The sequence below is a fragment of the Balaenoptera physalus genome (genome assembly GCF_965194825.1).
Source record: "Balaenoptera physalus genome assembly, chromosome: 4".
Lineage (NCBI taxonomy): Eukaryota > Metazoa > Chordata > Mammalia > Artiodactyla > Balaenopteridae > Balaenoptera > Balaenoptera physalus.
The window spans coordinates 128,807,924-128,826,764 of NC_138891.1; the positions used below are offsets into that span (position 1 = coordinate 128,807,924).

An 18,841-nucleotide genomic window follows, 5' to 3' on the forward strand; every position below is an offset into this window, starting at 1 on the left:
ATAGTAAACACTCTAGAATACCATTTTAAAGTTAGTATGATTTAAGATTATCTTCATAATTATGCCAGGAGTCCTATATATGTCCCAATTTGGTATTGCATTTCTCAATTAACTATTCATAACATAAAAATATCATTAGCAACACTCCCCTCTTCGGGTTATCAATAGATATTTAATCCTGAAACAAATAAAAATGAAATCCCCTATTATTTGAAATCATATGAGAAACATTTAGTGTTTTCAAACCATCCTCAGAAAGAAAAGTTTTCAACACTTTATTCTGACACCCACAATTCGTACAGAGCACTCAACCTGTATTGGGAGTAGGAGGTTAAAAAGTAAGATGGAATTCTGGTCCCTGCTTTTGAGACCCAAAGTTTTTAATTAAAGTGATAGGAAATAGAAACCAATTTAAACTGAACACTGAGATTGCATGGTTGACTTCTTGTGTTAAAGAGAAGGTAGTTACAAAACTGGGAGCTGCTCTCACAAGCATTAGGATGATATAGGAAATGATACAAGAACTCAAAATATGAAATCACATTTTCATATGCACCCTAGAACAGAAATACGCAGGGATTTCTAGGGTGGTTAGGGTTGCCAACGCTCAAGGATTAATCAGAGGTTTCAGAGAGGATGTCAGCCTTAGCAGAGCTATTTGTACATATGGCAAGTGATGTTACTGAACTGGTCAACTTGACCCACGTCCTGGCCAAGACGACCTGTCTCAGTTAGGAAAGTTCTTTTTCCAATCGAATTCATGCAGCCAATAACAAAACTGATGCTTAGACTAGAACAGCACAAGCTTTATTCAACGGCCAATGAACGGAGAAGCAGGATCCTAGTTCACAAATCAATTTCTCAACCCAATTCAGGTGGAAACACCAAATATATAGGAGGGTCGAGGTAAAAGAGAGGGATTTGGAAAGAGTGGGAGGAATACTCATGAGTTATCTGAGAACAGGGATGTGGTTTGGACCTGGAAATGCAACACTCCTTTTCAGTCCTTGAATGGGCTTTTCCAGTTGTTGTCATGGTAATTGTCAACTGTCATGGCACTGGTGGGTGTGTCATTTAGCATGCTAATGTATTATCATTATAATGAGGTTCAAGGTCTACTGGAAGTCAAATCTTCCACCATCTTGGGCTTAGTTGGTTCTAACAAGTCCTCTTTTTTTTTTCCTCTTTGCAGCTTCCTCTCGAAACTTAGAGTAATTGGTTTCTATTTGAGGGAGGGACAGAAGGTATGATCCTGGGGCAACAGCCTTCATTACAGTGACAGGCTTGAGGAAAAAGTTTGGTGCTTCAGGTCTCCTGCCCATGGTTGAGTTAGTGTTCTGGCACCTCCAACTCCCATCTGCTTGGGTTAGTAGAACAAGCAAAGCACAAAATTAAGATCAGAGCCTCACTGGATCTTGGTGCAAAAGGAGAAGCAAGTAACTTTGTAGTGTTTGAAATCCAGAGCACAACTTGAAGTAGAACAGAAACTAAAGGAAGCTAGTTGTTGACAGGTGAAGAAGCAGACTATTGAAGAATTAATGTTTTGGGATTTTTTTGGTTATACTCTTATGAAGTTTTTTATATTTATACTATGCCTGATATAATCAAAATCTTTGGAGGGAGACTTCTAGCTTGTATAGGTTGAAACCATAGCTTATGCTGCCATTAAAAAATATCCATTCCAACTTACATATCAAGGTAAAAGAAGAAAACAGCTTAGACTATTTTAGAGTCTCTTCATAAATGAGAACAATATTGATTAAGTCCCAGTTCTATGTTCATTGTATGGCAATTTTATAGAAGGAGCTGAAACACTAGAACTAAACATAGGAGAGAGGTGGGAAGAAGAAAAAAATACAATCAAAGAAAAGTCTTGGAGAGTAGTTTGGAGAGGGGTGGTGGTGATAATAACATTATATTTTGGTGTATTTTTCTAGCATCTACTGAGTTGGTTCTACTCTTCTTAAATTTAGTTGAACTTTCTGTATGTGTGGGTCTAGTCTTGGCAAATCAATTTACATGAACAAAACTCACAGATTCTCTAGTTCAGTGGAGACTATGACCAATATACTATTTTCATACATCTGAGGCTAAGCACTCCTCATCCACTCAGTAGAAGGCCTACTATGTGCCAGGCACTGTTTTAGGCACTTGGGATGCATGGAACACAAAACAAAGCAAACTTGACTTTGTAAAGCTTGCATGCTGGTGAGGGGTGATCACTATAAATTAAAAACACAAAAAAAGTATATTACACAGTAACTTAGAAAAACTTACCTGCACCAGGGAAGCTTTGGGGTAGATGGTAAGTAGAGACACATGGAGCACAGGCATGAGGAAACTCACTGTGGACTGTGTCCCTGTGAAGTTGGGAGGAAAATCTGCGAGGTCAGTGGCATCAATGGTGGCCAAGATTCCTAAAGACAGTTGCAGCTGAGAGCATCTGATGCACAAGAGAGGAGTACTGATCTTATTCCATGAGCACAAATTGTTTTTAATTGATGTTTTTAAAATTAATGATGGAAAAACAGCAATGGCCAAGGGGACTGGGGGCAAGGCAGAGGGGCAGAGGAGTTGGTTATAATTTCAAATGGAAAGGTCTGAGTAGATCTGGTAGAGGTGACTTTCAAGCAAAACTTAACACATATTATTGACAGTCAAACATATTTTAGCTTGTGGGGATATATAATGAACAAAATAGTCTGTCTCTACTGTTTATATTCTAATGGGAAGAGACAGGCAATTATAATAAAGAATTATATAATATATCAAGTGATGAGAACATCAAGTGGGTAGAGATTCATCAGAATGGGGTGGTCTTTCTGATAATGCAGACTGTGAGGTTTTTTTATAGGGTGAAAATTAAGCAGCAGACCCTAATTCATATAATTCCTCAGTGTGGAACTGAAGAAAGTAGATCCCTGGCAAATCTTATGTTCTAACACTTCATTAGGGAGAATAATTCCAAGGAAGGGTGTTCAAAGAGAAGGAGAGAGGCAGGGAAGAAGGGCAAGTGAATAAAAAGGCTTGTTCTGATTTGACTACCATCTGTGATCAGACACATCAGGGTGCTTGGTCTCCTGGGACCATCTTCTAGGAAGTTGGAGTACTGTGGCATCCCTGGGTTCTCCACTGGGAGACAACGGGAAAGCATTTACCTGTTATTACAGTGTCTCATTTGTGAAAGTTATACTCTATGGTGCCTTAACAAGATAGCACTTCTGGGCTGCTCTTGAGTAGGCGCTAAGGTGGTCCCATGGTATTTCACATCATGGGAAGCTTTGGGGTAGATGGTGAGTAGAGACACATGGAGCACAGGCATAAGGAAACTCACTGTGAACTGTGCCCCTGTTGGGAGGAAAACCTGCAGGGTCCATGGCCTCAATGGTGGCTGCAGTACCATGTGACAAAAGTCCCTGTAGACAAGCAAAGCTAAGAGGATCTGACACAGTGCAGAAGCAAGGAGTACCAATCTTATGCCATGAGCACAAATTGTTTTTAATTAATGGTGGAAAACTTCTCTTAAATCACTTAATAGTTCATTAAATAAATTATGATTTCCAGTATTGCTCCATTTATCACAATATCAGGCAATCTTAACTAAATTCCAAATTAATGGTCTTTAATAGTCATGGGAAAAGCCATTGGGAACTCTATAAGGAGCCAAAGAGAAAAAGTGTGTAGATAAGCATATTTTTATTTCATTTTACATATTCTTTGAGAGGAAATAAAACTTTCACCCAAATCCACTTTCTTATACACATTTTGGCTCTATCAGATGAAAACTGAATTTAAAAATTTGAACTACTAACATGGCACATCTTTACATGACCATTAAAAATATCTATTTCAACCTGCATATTAAGATAAAAGAAAGACATAGTATACAAGAGGTTTGGGTATCTTTATTGTATATTGTAAACAGTTGGAACTCCATCTGCTTTGGGTGTTTTGGTTCTAAGCAAGCACCAGTTATCTGAAGCAAGATGGGAAAGAGTTTCATTCAACACGTCAATATGAAACTTTACAGTCCTGGTAGAGAGGATAGAAGAACAATTGGTAATATGTGCCGTTATCTTCTTCTCAGTGTCTGTTCTGAAGTCACCAAAGTCATTTCAAAGCACTAAGTCAAATGTTTCTAAATTCACTCACTTTTTTAGGGCAACTTCATTAGCATTTAAATTATGCATGTATATGTATATGCATTATAAAGAGAGAGCTCTTAATTCACATTTCTCTTTAGAACTCAGGTTTTTCTCCTAATATTAGACTATCCTGTAGAGCCAGCAATTTTTTTTTTCTTGAGATTTGAAAACCATAGTTTAAAAGTGCTTTGTATAATGAAGAAGTGAGTCAGACAAAATCATCACAAACAAGACTTTCAATTTTTCTTGATGAAATGTCAATGAAAGTACAAGTTAAACTTGTCTCTTTGACTGAGTCTTGAAGTGGTTTCTCCTCTTGTTTGTCCTCAGTGCTTTCTGCATAGCAAAGTGAAATCAACACATTTCAAAAGCAACAGAAAGAGGTGGTGACAATATTTGGGCTTCCATTTTTGTTGTTGGTTAAATATGATTATGACTTCTTTCCTAGTCAAGAACACCTAAATTCTGTCTTCCAAAGAGGACAGAATGATGTATTTTTTTTTGTGCAACATCATTTTCCATCAATGAACATTACTTAGACTGTGTATTTCATCCAGAGAAACCAGAGATAAAATTCCATCTAAAGACTTCTGATTTTTCATCCTATATAAAAATACTTTATCAAGGTTGTCATGGAGCTGACAAGGGCAATTTTTAAAAGAGATTTTTAAAGAAGAAACTTTTTTGAAAGTCTATATTTACTTCCATTTTTAAAACTACTAGCTAAGGTCAAAGATGCTGGTCTTTTATCTGGCCACTTCAATGAAATCAACAATATGCACATAATAAAATTGTAGAGGGACTTCCTGGCAGTCCAGTGGCGCTCCCAATGCAGAGGGCACAGGTTCGATCCCTAGTCAGGGAACTAAGATCCCACATGCCATGGGGTGCAGCCAAAAAAAAAAAAAAAAAATTCTAGAAAAAAATGGAGTAAAACTGTAGGGGAACATTGTCCTTATAGTGATAACTATGTTGTATCCACTCAGTAAGCTACCAGTAGTGTAAACAAAAACTATATTAGAGCCATAAACAATTTGAGGATTTATTCAGTTCCAACTATTGAATTCTTTCTTATTTTAATGTTAATCATAAGCAATTTCTTAAAATTTCCAACTTTATTGTAGCAATTATCAGCATCTTCTCATGAATATTGACATCAGTTACACTTTCCATATTCCCACAACAGTCATCATATCTGGTAGATTCTGTTTCATAAATATCTCACAATGCTGTCCTTCTTCCTTCTTATGACACCCCCTTTATATAACTGATGACCATTTATCTTCATACTTTCTCCTATATTCTCCTAACAGACAATCTGTTCTGTACATCATTGCCAAGGTTCATTTGTCTAGAAACAAATTTGTTGATTTCAATGTCTTACTACTGCATACAGTAGAGGTCAGAATGCCTATTAGGCTTTTCACTCATCTTAACTTCTCCTGTGTCCATCCACATAGTGTCAGGCAACACACACATACTCAACATTTCCTGAACACCCCATGCTTTTTATCCTCTTGCCTTAGTTCTTGCCTCTTTTCTGTTGGGAATACTATTTCTCTGATTTTTCCCAGACTTCTTGCCCTTCATCATATAAATCACAGATCTTGTGAAAGTTTTCTGATCTCTCTAAAGAATTAGTCATGTCCTTCTATGTGCTTCTGTAGAATTTGCTCTGTTCTCTGTGGTGTATGGGTTATGTAAACTACTTGAGGCTGTCAGCAACTCATTCCTTCACTCAACTCACAATTAATAAGAGCCCACTTTGTGCCAGGCACTCTACTCCATGCTGAGGATGCAAGAGTATATGCAACAGAACATGGTCTCTCCATTTTTGAGGACTGGTGAATTTCCAGCCTCAGCATGCATACTGACCATTTGGGGCACTTTACAAAAATGTAGATTTCTGAGATACATCATCAGATATTCTGACCCACAAGCTTGGGGTATGGTCCAGGAATGTGTCCTTTTATTAACTACTCTAAGAGATGCTGGTGCCTGTGGTTCATTTACACAATGTGAGAGATCCTGCAATAGATTTTATGCTCTGTTAAACATGATAAATATTTATTTTCATTTAATTTTATTTTATTATTTTATTTCTACTCATATTCCCAGCAGCTAGTCTGATAACTGGTACTTTGTATATGCTCAATAAATATTTTTGGCTGAATGATGCGCTCATGAAATTTACAATCTAGTGGAAGGCTGTAGAAGATTACACAGGCCATCATAATACCATATGCCATGGTTCAGAAATGAGGGTGCTATCTTATAAGCGGACATTTAACTATGTTTGCTTAACTAGGGAAATTTCCTTAGGAGAAGAAATATTGAAATTTTCACCTCAAGTATAAATGAGTTACCAAGCAAAGTGATTGACGAGGGAAGGATTGTGTCAGGCAAAAGGAATCACTTGCTCAATACTTAGTAGTTAGGAAAAGAATTCCCAATGGCAGGGAATAGGTGAGGTGTCTAGTCATAATCAGTGTGTGAACAAATAAAGTTTGAATATCATTGGACCATGTGTTAAATGTTTAACACAATGGCTGGCATATGGGAGGCATTAAATGTGACTAAATAAGTATTTATTAATGAATAAACATAGTTTCCTTTTAGTCATGACAGCCCATCAAAGACTGTGCGTGATTATCATTTAATAAATAATGAATACATTTTAAGTTGTAGCATGATTCCCATTTTGTAAATAAAGACAATTGAGCACAAATAAGAAGCACATATTTCTTCAGTTTCTCTCAGTTTGCAGCAGTCTAAAATCCATGTGTCCTGATGCATATTTAAATGCCTTCAAGACCAGAAAGCAATTTTTTTAATTAAAAAAATAGACTTAATACTTCAATTCCTGGCAACTTATTCATGTCATGTTTATAGTGAAAGCAATTTTCCTCATTGTGAGTTCATAAAATTCCATTTTAATTGTTATATATTTTAATAGGCAAGAGGGGCCTCTGGAACCCAGGGCCCCCAAGTGTTTCTCATCTTAAGACTCCCCTGGAGGCTCCCATAGAACTCCCAAGAAGGAAAAAATATCACCAGTTATCACTGTGTTTGGAGGCAGGACTGAATGTCATCTTCCTGACGGGAGACAGCTCTTCTAAGCTAATGTTACTGTTCCTTCCTCATTTTTTTTTTTTTTTTTAACTTTTGAATTTGAAGAAGTACTCTAGAAGACCCTCTTTTTAAGAACTGTAAAGATTTCACTTCCAAAAGTCATCACCACTGTGTTCTTAAGTGAATGTTAATTTCTGGAGTTTGGGATTTGGTGGGTTTTTCTTTTCTTTCCTTTCCCTTTCTTCCTTTCTTTCTTTTTATGTTATTTGCTATAGATGCTGCACATCCAGGTTGTATATCAGAAGGACATTGGTTATTTTTATGCTTTCTTGGTTAAAACTGTTATGAGTACTGAGGCTATGACCCCACTCTTCATTCTCCTGCAAATCCACTATTTCTAAGTTTCAGTTAAGCAAATTGTTTTGAGTTTTGGCTTTTGTCTTTTTAGCAATTACAGTCATCTGGATAAAAATTAAATTAAAGAACATTAAAATTTATTAATAGGAAAATATAGAGTTTTGAATGCCTTTTATCAACTAAATAATTGAAGGTGTATAATCTAGTCAAGATGACAAGATGTTTATTCCTTTTACATACTATGAGGAACTTTCTCATAACTGCCTTCAGTCAAATGTAGTTATTTTAAAGCATGTAATTATATATACCACTTGGTTACTAAATTATGAATTCCAAGTCCGTTTTCTAGAGCTTCTGGACATTCTAAGAGGCAGAAAGAAATCTTAACAGCGACTTTCCTTCATAAGTCAGTTCCTGTGTTGCTGCCCAGCACCGCAAAGCACTTAACTTCCTCTAGTGGCTGATCTTGTTGCCTGCAAAAGAGAGTTTATTTTCTCTTGGGTCATTAGATATTAGCTAAGGAAAAAAGCAATAAGTGATACTTTGTTTTTAATGAGGATTCTCTTCTTATTAAAGAAATCTTTTGAAACCAGTGGAAGAGTCTATAAAATTATAAAAGAGAAGCTATTAATGTTATTCTTGAAAGTAGTATAAAGATATTAAGAGCCTATCATATGTGTGTGAAATCCATAAGGCAAAGCCTTTGTGAAGTATACACAGTCTTTGATACACGGTACGCATATATAATTTACTCCCTGATTTAGTGGCTTGTATAGAGATGGGCTTCAAATATTTATTAAAACTGTTTCTGCTAAAGGGGTACATCTTTTACCAGATCCAACGGAAATAGCTAGCACAATGTGGTATTGAGACACGAATGACAAATAGCTCAAAATAATCCAATTAAGAATTCAGAAAAGTACAACTGCATATATCTGAATTAATGAGTTATTCAAGTGGCATTTCAAAAATGAGGAAAGCATGGATTGTTCAATAAATGGGGTGGTGAAAATTAGCTGTACACTTGGGAGGAGATGTCATGGTAATTCTATCCCTGTTTCCCAACTTTTATAAATAATAAATTCCGACTAGATTAAAGATCTAAACATAAAAACTGAAACCATATGCAAACTAGCAGGCTTTGCTTAATGTAACACCAAAGACCAAACTGAGAGAGAATTGTAGTTCAACAGATTTAAATGTTTAAAAACTTGTTTGTCAAAGCATACCAAATCAAATAAGAAGGCAAAAGTCAAGAATGGGAAGGATTCTGCAATGTATACAAATAAATGCTTAGTATCTTTAACATATAAAAATGCATTTATAAATTATTAATTGAAGTGAAAATACTCCAATAAAACGAGTAAAGGACATGAACCAGTAAATTACAGAGGAAAGCAGAGAAATATAATTCATCAGTATTGCTAATAATCCAAGGATTTAATGTTATGAATTACTTTTCAACAATGAGATCATGAGGATTAAAAGGCGAAATTTTCCATTGTTGTTAAGAGTGAGGAATAAGGTGTACTTAAGAGTAATGTTAATGAGGGAATAAATTGTTTCAATTTTCCAGTAGAGCCATCCAGCAATGCTTATTAAAAATTTAACTATCAATATCCTTTTCTTTAGCATTCCAATCTGAGGAATTTTCCAAATGAAAAGTTGGACTCACATGCAAAGAGGTATTTATGCAGCTTTATTTGGAACATTGCTTAAACCTTTGACAATTTGGAGGGAAAAAAAAAAACACATCTAAGTGTTCATTAATAGAGTGTTAGTATAATTTGTTATTTCTAACCAGTGGAAAGAATATTGTTGAAGTGCTTAACAATTGTTCTGTCTACCTGGCACTGCTTTTCCTTCACCAAGTATGGCAGAAGTTTGGTTATTTATTTATTTATTTTTATGTCTTGGCCGCAGGGCATGTGGGATCTTATTTCCTCAACCAGAGATCAAACCCATGCTCCCTGCATTGAAAGCACAGAGTCTTAACCACTGGACCACCAGGGAAGTCCCAGAAGTTTGGTTATTTACTCCAGAGAAATAATGCTAGACAGGAAATGAAGAAAGAATCCTGATTTTGCTCCATTTAAGAGTTGAAGCTACACCCCAGCCAATGAGTTCTATCAGGCAGCCCCATGATGTTTTAAAGCAAAAGTGTCCTTTTTATTTAAAATATTGCAAACAGATTTCTGTTCTCTGCAACCAAGACAGTCCTAAATCACACAATACTACAGTCAGTAAAATAATATATATATATATATATTTAGATATTGACATGTAATAATGCCCAGGGCATATTTTAAGACAATACGATTGTAAGGTAACTATATGGTTCTATTTATAACTTTTATAGCCTATGTAAGGTCATAGAAGTTAATAGAAATATATAGTACAAGATCCTTCATATTAAACCACATAGATATGTGTATGTGTATACATGTGTACATGTGTTCACATATGTATTCACAAATATTTAGACATACAGATAGCTCCCGTCTTTCCCTAATCTCACCAGTATATATCCAACAATTTTGTCACTTCCTTTTCATGCCTGAAGGTCATTTTACAAGTACTCAACCCAAGTCCCCAACTCCTCTGAGTATTTCACCTTGCTTTTAGATCACGTGTACTCCTAAGTTCTTTGCAACTGACAAATGTGTCATGAAATCCTATGGCTGTCTTTGATGCAGATTACTTTTGTGAGATAATGTTGTGAGACAGAGCTGTCTCTTTGGCCATTGCCAGTAGTGTTGCTGCCGAAGGCTTGGAAGAGGGCATTCCTTCCCTAATTCCCCACAGCACAACTGAGGACAGAACATTAATAAAGCACAGGAATAAAGTACGTATAAGCAAGAGTGACTGCAACTTATATTAGAAAAGGTTGCTCCTTTAGGTGCTCTGAACAAACCAGAACACTGATTTCTTCCCTGACCTCAGGAAGTCCCTCATGTGGTTGGTAGTTTCACTCTCCATCAGTGGGAATCAGCAGGTATTGCCACACATGGAAATCTAGGTCTGTGATTTTTCAGTTCCAGAAAAAAGACAAAATTCTTCTGTCCCTCTTTCAGGACCAGGCTGATGAACAGTGAATTATCTCTTACCCTCATGTGATTTCTTATCCCTCAAACAAAGACTAATTCTTCCCTGTGGCTTCAACAATAATGAAAATAGACCATAATATTATTATTCAGTCTTAAGCAATAGTAAATGTGGGACAATCCTTGTCCATTAAAGATTAAACTGCACCAAATCCAGTCCTATTCCCTTTTATAGTTTTATTTACATAGGGGAAGGCGGGTGGAGAAAGTTATGGTAGGCCAAGCATACTTATTGTATGGCTGTTAGCATAACTGATGCCATCTTAGGCCTGTTCAGTTCCTCCTGTTCTTCCATTGACCCTATCTAGGGCTATATTGCATAGTAATGCTTCTGTCATTAAGGGCTTTGTAGTTAATAGATATTGTTTAATGATCATTAGGTCCAGGTGACCTCTCTGTTCTGTTAGTCTCCAAACAATGATGAAGACCTTCCCTGACACATTCTTGGAGCCCATGAGACTAGCCACCCATTTATAAATCTTGACTTAGAAATAGACTTCCTGTCTCTAAGCATGTGCCCCCATACCCTGGGTTAACTATAAAATCATCCCATTGGCCCCTTGGTGGTGCAGAGCACAGCTGTGAATGCTTCCAGATTATCGTCTACCCAATCCTACCCTCTGAGTTAGTTACCCTATCAAAAATGGATCCACTGATTATATGGAGCTGCCTACCTTCTTTTTTGATCTCAAGATACCTTCTCAGTTTTGTGGGCACTTTTTGTTCCCTCCATCTTCCAACACTTACTGACTGCTATCACCTCTTGACTGCTGCTCTCCTGGGCTAAGGTTTCAATTGCAATAACTTTGAGACAAGATTTAGAAAAACTACCACAATATTTGTCAGTTCTGCAGAGTAATGGTTCTGTTGATGATAAATCAACTTATCATGCAAACAGAACACTTAGCATCACAGTTTGCCCTATGTGCGTTTGATTTATTTCAAGACATTCAACTACTTCCTAAGCATAACAGTATATTGCTTTTTTTTTGAATTTTTGAATTTAATTTTGTTTATTTTTTATACAGCAGGTCCTTATTAGTCATCAACTTATACAGATCAGTGTACACATGTCAATCCCAATCTCCCAATTCAGCACACCACCACCACCACACCCCCGTCGGTTTCCCCTCTTGGTGTCCATATGTTTGTTCTCTACCTCTGTGTCTCAGTTTCTGCCCTGCAAACCAGTTCATCAGTACCATTTTTCTAGGTTCCACATATATGCATTAAAATACAATATTTGTTTTTCTCTTTCTGACTTACTTCACTCTGTATGACAGTCTCTAGATCCATCCACATCTCTACAAATGACCCAATTTCTTTCCTTTTTATGGCTGAGTAATATTCCATTGTATATATGTACCACTTCTTCTTTATCCATTTGTCGGTCTGTGGGCATTTAGGTTGTTTCCATGACCTGGCTATTGTAAATAGTACTGCAATGAACATTGGGGTGCATGTGTCTTTTTGAATTATGGTTTTCTCTGGGTATATGTCCAGTAGTGGGATTGCTGGATCATATGGTAATTCTATTTTTAGCTTCTTAAGGAACCTCCATACTGTTCTCCATAGTGGCTGTATCAACTTACATTCCCACCAACAGTGCAAGAGTGTTCCCTTTTCTCCACACCCTCTCCAGCATTTGCTGTTTGTAGATTTTCTGTAGTATCACATCATCTGCAAACAGTGACTGTTTTACTTCTTCCTTTCAAATTTGTATTCCTTTTATTTCTTTTTCTTCTCTGATTGCCATGGCTAGGACTTTGAAAACTATGTTGAATAATAGTGGCGAGAGTGGACATCCTTGTCCCGGTCCTCATCTTAGAGGAAATGCTTTCAGTTTTTCACCGTTGAGAATGTTGTTTGCTGTGGGTTTGTTGTATATGGCCTTTATTATGTTGAGGTAGGTTCCCTCTATGCCTACTTTCTGGAGAGTTTTTATCATAAATGGGTGTTGAATTTTGTCAAAGGCTTTTCTGCACCTATTGAGATGATCATATGGTTTTTATACTTCAGTTTGTTAATATGGTATATCACATTGATTGATTTGAGTATATTGAAGAATCCTTGCATCCCTGGGATAAATCCCACTTGATCATGGTGTACGATCCTTTTAATGTGTTGTTGGATTCTGTTTGCTAGTATTTTGTTGAGGATGTTTGCATCTATATTCATCAGTGATATTGGTCTGTAATTTTCTTTTTTTGTAGTATCTTTGTCTGTTTTTGGTATCAGGGTTATGGTGTCCTCATAGAATGAGTTTGGGAGTGTTCCTTCCTCTGCAATTTTTTGGAAGAGTTTGAGAAGGATGGGTGTTAGCTCTTCTCTAAATGTTTGATAGAATTCACCTGTGAAGCCCTCTGGTCCTGGACTTTTGTTTGTTGGAAGATTTTTAATCACAGTTTCAATTTCATTACTTGTGATTGGTCTGTTCATATTTTCTATTTCTTCCTGGTTCAGTCTTGGAAGGTTATACCTTTCTAAGAATTTGTCCATTTCTTCCAGGTTCATTTTATTGGCATAGAGTGGCTTGTAGTAGTCTCTTGGGATGCTTTGTATTTCTGCAATGTATGTTGTAACTTCTCCGTTTTCATTTCTAATTTTATTGATTTGAGTCCTCTCTCTCCTTTTCTTGGTGAGTCTGGCTAATAGTTTTTACAATTTTGTGTATCTTCTCAAAGAACCAGCTTTTAGTTGTATTGATCTTTGCTATTGTTTTCTTTGTTTCTATTTCATTTATTTCTGCTCTTATCTTTATGATTTCTTTCCTTCTGCTAACTTTGGGTTTTGTTTGTTCTTCTTTCTCTAGTTGCTTTAGGTGTAAGGTTAGATTGTTTACTTGAAATTTTTCTTGTTTCTTGAGGTAGGCTTGTATAGCTATAAACTTCCCTCTTAGAACTGATTTTGCAGCATCCCATAAGTTTTGGATTGTCGTGTTTTCATTGTCATTTGTCTCTAGGTATTTTTGATTTCCTCTTTGATTTCTTCAGTCATCTCTTGGTTGTTTAGTAATGTATTGTTTAGCCTCCTTGTGTTTGTGTTTTTTACGTTTTTTTCCCCTGTATTTCATTTCTAATCTCATAGCGTTGTGGTAAGAAAAGATGCTTGTTATGATTTCAATTTTCTTAAATTTACTGTGGTTTGATTTGTGACCCAAGATGTGATCCATGCTGGAGAATGTTCCCTGCGCACTTGAGAAGAAAGTGTAATCTGCTGTTTTTGGATGGAATGTCCTATAAATATCAATTAAATCTACTTGGTCTCTTGTGTCATTTAAAGCTTCTGTTTCCTTGTTTATTTTCATTTTGGATGATCTGTCCATTGGTGTAAGTGAGGTGTTAAAGTCACCCACTCTTACTGTGTTACTGCCTATTTCCTCTTTTATAGCTGTCAGCAGTTGCCTTATGTATTGAGGTGCTCCTATGTTGGGTGCATATATATTTATAATTGTTATATCTTCTTCTTGGATTGATCCCTTGATCATTATGTAGTGTCCTTCCTTGTCTCTTGTAACATTCTTTATTTTAAAGTCTATTTTACCTGATATGAGTATTGCAACTCCAGCTTTCTTTTGATTTCCATTGGCATGGAATATCTTTTTCCATCCCCTCACTTTCAGTCTGTATGTGTCCCTAGGTGTGAGTTGGGTCTCTTGTAGACAGCATATAGATGGGGCTTGTTTTTGTATCCATTCAGAAAGCCTGTGTCTTTTGGTTGGGGCATGTAATCCATTCACGCTTAAGGTAATTATCGATATGTATGTTCCTATGACCATATTCTTAATTGTTTTGGGTTTGTTTTTGTAGGTCCTTTTCTTCTCTTGTGTTTCCCACTTAGAGAAGTTCCTTTAGCATTTGTTGTAGAGCTGGTTTGGTGGTGCTGAATTCTCTTAGCTTTTGCTTGTCTGTAAAGCTTTTGATTTCTCCATCGAATCTGAATGAGATCCTTGCCGTGTAGAGTAATCTTGGCTGTAGGTTCTTCCCTAACATCACTTTAAGTATATCATATCACTCCCTTCTGGCTTGTAGAGTTTCTGCTGAGAAATCAGCTGTTAACCTTATGGGAGTTCCCTTGTATGTTATTTGTCATTTTTCCCTTGCTGCTTTCAATAATTTTTCTTTGTCCTTAATTTTTGCCAGTATGATTACTATGTGTCTCAGCATGTTTCTCCTCGGGTTTATCCTGTATGGGACTCTCTGCGCTTCCTGGACTTGGGTAGCTATTTCCTTTCTCATGTTAGGGAAGTTTTCAACTATAATCTCTTCAAATATTTTCTCTGGTCCTTTTTCTCTCTCTTCTCCTTCTGGGACCCCTATAATGCGAATGTTGTTGCGTTTAATGTTGTCCCAGAGGTCTCTTAGCCTGTCTTCATTTCTTTTCATTCTTTTTTCTTTATTGTGTTCCACAGCAGTGAATTCGACCATTCTGTCTTCCAGGTCACTTATCCGTTCTTCTGCTTCAGTTATTCTGCTATTGATTCCTTCTAGTGTAGTTTTCATTTCAGTTATTGTATTGTTTATCTCTGTTTGTTTGTTCTTTAATTCTTCTAGGTCTTTGTTAAACATTTCTTGCATCTTCTCAATCTCTTCCTCCATTCTTTTCCGAGGTCCTGGATCATCTTCACTATCATTATTCTGAATTCTTTTTCTGGAAGGTTGACTATCTCCACTTCATTTAGTTGTTTTTCTGGGGTTTTATCTGGTTCCTTCATCTGGTACATAGCCCCCTGACTTTTCATCTTGTCTGTCTCTGTGAATGTGGTTTTTGTTCCACAGGCTGCAGGATTGTAGTTCTTCTTGCTTCTGCTCTCTGCCCTCTGGTGGATGAGGCTATCTAAGAGGCTTGTGTAACTTTCCTGATGGGAGGGACTGGTGGTGGGTAGAGCTGACTTTTGCTCTGGTGGGCAGAGCTCAGTGAAACTTTAATCCACTTGACTGCTGATGGGTGGGGCTGGGCTCCCTCCCTGTTGGTTGTTTGGCCTGAGGCAACCCAACACTGGAGCCTACCTGGGTTCTTTGGTGGGACTAATGACGGACTCTGGGAGGGCTCATATCAAGGAGTACTTCCCAGAACTTCTGCTGCCAGTGTCCTTCTCCTCACCGTGAGCCACAGCTACCACCCGCCTCTGCAGGAGACCCTCCAACACTAGCAGGTAGATCTGGTTCAGTCTCCCCTGGGGTCACTGCTCCTTCCCCTGGGTCCTGATGCACACACTACTTTGTGTGTGCCCTCCAAGAGTGTAGTCTCTGTTTCCCCCAGTTCTGTCAAAGTCCTGCAATAAATCCCACTAGCCTTCAAAGTCTGATTCTCTAGGAATTCCTCTTCCCCTTGCCAGACCCCCAGGTTTGGAACCTTATGTGGAGCTCAGAACCTTCCCTCCAGTGGGTGGACTTCTGTGGTATAAGTGTTCTCCAGTCTGTGAGTCACCCACCCACCAGTTATGGGATTTGATTTTACTGTGATTGCACCCCTGCTACCATCTCATTGTGGCTTCTCCTTTGTCTTTAGATGTGGGGTATCATTTTTGGTGAGTTCCAGTGTCTTTCTGTTGATGATTGTTCAGCAGCTAGTTGTGATTCTGGTGTTCTCACAAGAGGGAGTGAGAGCACGTCCTTCTACTCTGCCAGCTTGGTTCCTGAAAAGCTATATTTCTTATATTTACATAAAAGTATGAAGAGTTCACAAGAAAAGTTAAGTTTTATGCATGATGAACCTAATTACACATGCAGCAGGATAATCTTTTGCAATTTAACAGATGTATTTTTGTGAGATTTTCTAAACTTTTTGATCCTATACCTTTTCAAGCATAAACCATGACATTCCTTGAGTCAAAGGAGCATTCCTGTGACCACCTAGAGGGATGGGTTAGGGAGGGTGGGAGGGAGATGCAAGAGGGAGGAGATATGGGGATATATGTATATGTATAGCTGATTCACTTTGTTATAAAGCAGAAACTAAGACACCATTGTAAAGCAATTATACTCCAATAAAGATGTTCAAAAAATAAATAAATAAAAATAAACTAAGAAAATGCCAAAAAAAAAAAAAAAGGGAAAAGTGTTTTTTCATCAGATTTAACCTTAACTTGGAATGAATGGCTAGCCTACTGTGGATGATAAAAGTTAGAGGTAGCTGTGTCTTCCTTTCTGGCTAAAGCCCGGGGTCTTAACGTGATACCAGAAAGGACTTGTGTTACATGTCTAGACAGAAAGCCTGAGACATCTGTGACTTTTTCAAACCAAATATTACGGTACCATCTAAAATGGTAATAAAAATGACTAAGATAAAACAAGACTAAAAAAATTGGAGCCAAAGATGAGAACAAGAAATAACAAATCACAGACCTCTGTGGAATCAGCAAGTGAGGACTGGTGGGCTGGTAGATGTCCCATCAGATGCCAGTGTGTAGACAGATGATGCCCGAGATGATAACCCTCCTCCTCCATACCTGAGTACTTGGTAGAACCTAGAACATCAATGGACACCAGAGGGAAGGGGCAGCGAGACCTAAATTAACTCAAATTAAAGTTTTTGCCACCCAACATAATGAAGGTCAAATTAGACACTAAAATAACATAAGATAAAGAAATTACATCTCTTGTACATCCAAGGTTGAGACCTAAGACAGCCTCCACCTTTTTTTCCTCCTTTTTTCAAAAAATCTAGAAGTGACTTCTGCTTCAAGATGAAAGACTAAACAAGTAGATTAATCTGTCCCCCTGGTAAACCAAAAATTCATTAAAACGATAGTAAAAATGCATGCTTGACTAAATATATGTACTCATACATACACACATGAATGAATGAACACATTAATAGATACATAAATAAGCCATAATGATGGTGAATATAAGAAGTGTGCAAAATGAAATCTCATAATAAAATATTGAAATACTTCTAAAGCCAGCATAAAGCACAAGTCAGAACACAACCGGGTTACTCTTGCAGAGGTAACACCATTCCCCAGAGGAGCTCAAATCTCAGAGTGAGACAATATAAAATGTGGAACTGGATTCTGGCGTAGTCATCATCATCAAAGATGTCTCCACACCTGCTGAGCCAATGACCCTGCCCTAATATAAGCAGAGGCTACCAGAAATATTTACTCTTAGGCAGTTTTTTTTTCCATTAACAGAAACTAACACAGTATTGTGAACCATTTATACTCCAATAAATATGTATTAAAAAATAATAAATTACATGTGATATTCAACACTTTATTGTAAAACAGGCTTTGAGTTAGATGATTTTGCCCAACTGTAGGCTGATGTAAGTGTTCTGAGCACACCTAACGTAGTCTAGGCTAAGCTATGGTGTTCCATAGTTTAGGTGTATTAAATGCATTTCAAATTATGATATTTTCAACTTCTAATGGGTTTATTGGGAGGTAATCACATTGTAAGTTGAAGAGGTTCTGTAGTATCTTTTTATTAGACAATAGTACTTGGAAAATGTAGTAGCATCTTACTTTTCAGTATAAGTTTGCTAAGTCTAAATTGATTTTCTCTATAACAGTCAAGAGAGTTATGACTATTTCTCAAACTAAATTACTTTGATTATTCTTTATTTATTTATAGAGCATTTTCCCTCCAAAAGATGAAGACCATTTACAGATTTTTACCCTGTAATTTTCTGTTTAAAGTTTAAAATTGTTGGTTGTGAACTATGATGTATTTCCTCTTTGCTCTCCCAACACACATTTATGAAAATTTAGCATACATTTTGCAGAAAATATATTTTGCATTCTGGCTGAGTACATTGCAGTTTCTAGATTCTAGCTGAGCATCTTAGAATGAAGGGAAAATAGCATGCAAAGGTCACTACTACTCTGTAAGGAATTTTTTTAATGCTAAATAATTAAATCAAAAACTCCCTAGGAAATCAAGAGGAGATCAGCATAAAAGCAATAATCCTGCAATTCATTTTACCATAAATAATAATTATTAATAACCATGTCTCTAAAAAAAACTAAAACTAAGCAATTCACTATCTGTAATTTTGCCATAAGTAATTATTGTCAATTTTCTTCTCAATGACTACATCTCTGAGGAAAAACTAACTAAAATTACCTATTTGACATTATGCATATTAAAGAAATAACTAATTTTTAATATTGTTTTCAGTTGGTTGTTTAGATTTATATATATATTTGCCAACAGA

At 36.8% G+C, this 18,841-nt stretch overlaps 1 long non-coding RNA gene across 22 annotated transcripts in view; it reads right to left on the minus strand.

Moving 5' to 3' along the window:
* Positions 1–18,841, minus strand: part of LOC309660117 — a 187,477-nt gene that overhangs the window by 42,262 nt on the left and 126,374 nt on the right. For 8 of the 22 annotated variants that reach the window (XR_014263143.1, XR_014263147.1, XR_014263151.1 and 5 more), the window contains exons 3-5: positions 17,026–17,147; positions 7,886–8,047; positions 2,347–2,443 (exon numbers count right to left, since the gene is read on the minus strand). This is a non-coding gene — a long non-coding RNA (uncharacterized lncRNA). The other 14 variants (XR_014263144.1, XR_014263153.1, XR_014263154.1 and 11 more) reach the window with 9 other exon arrangements.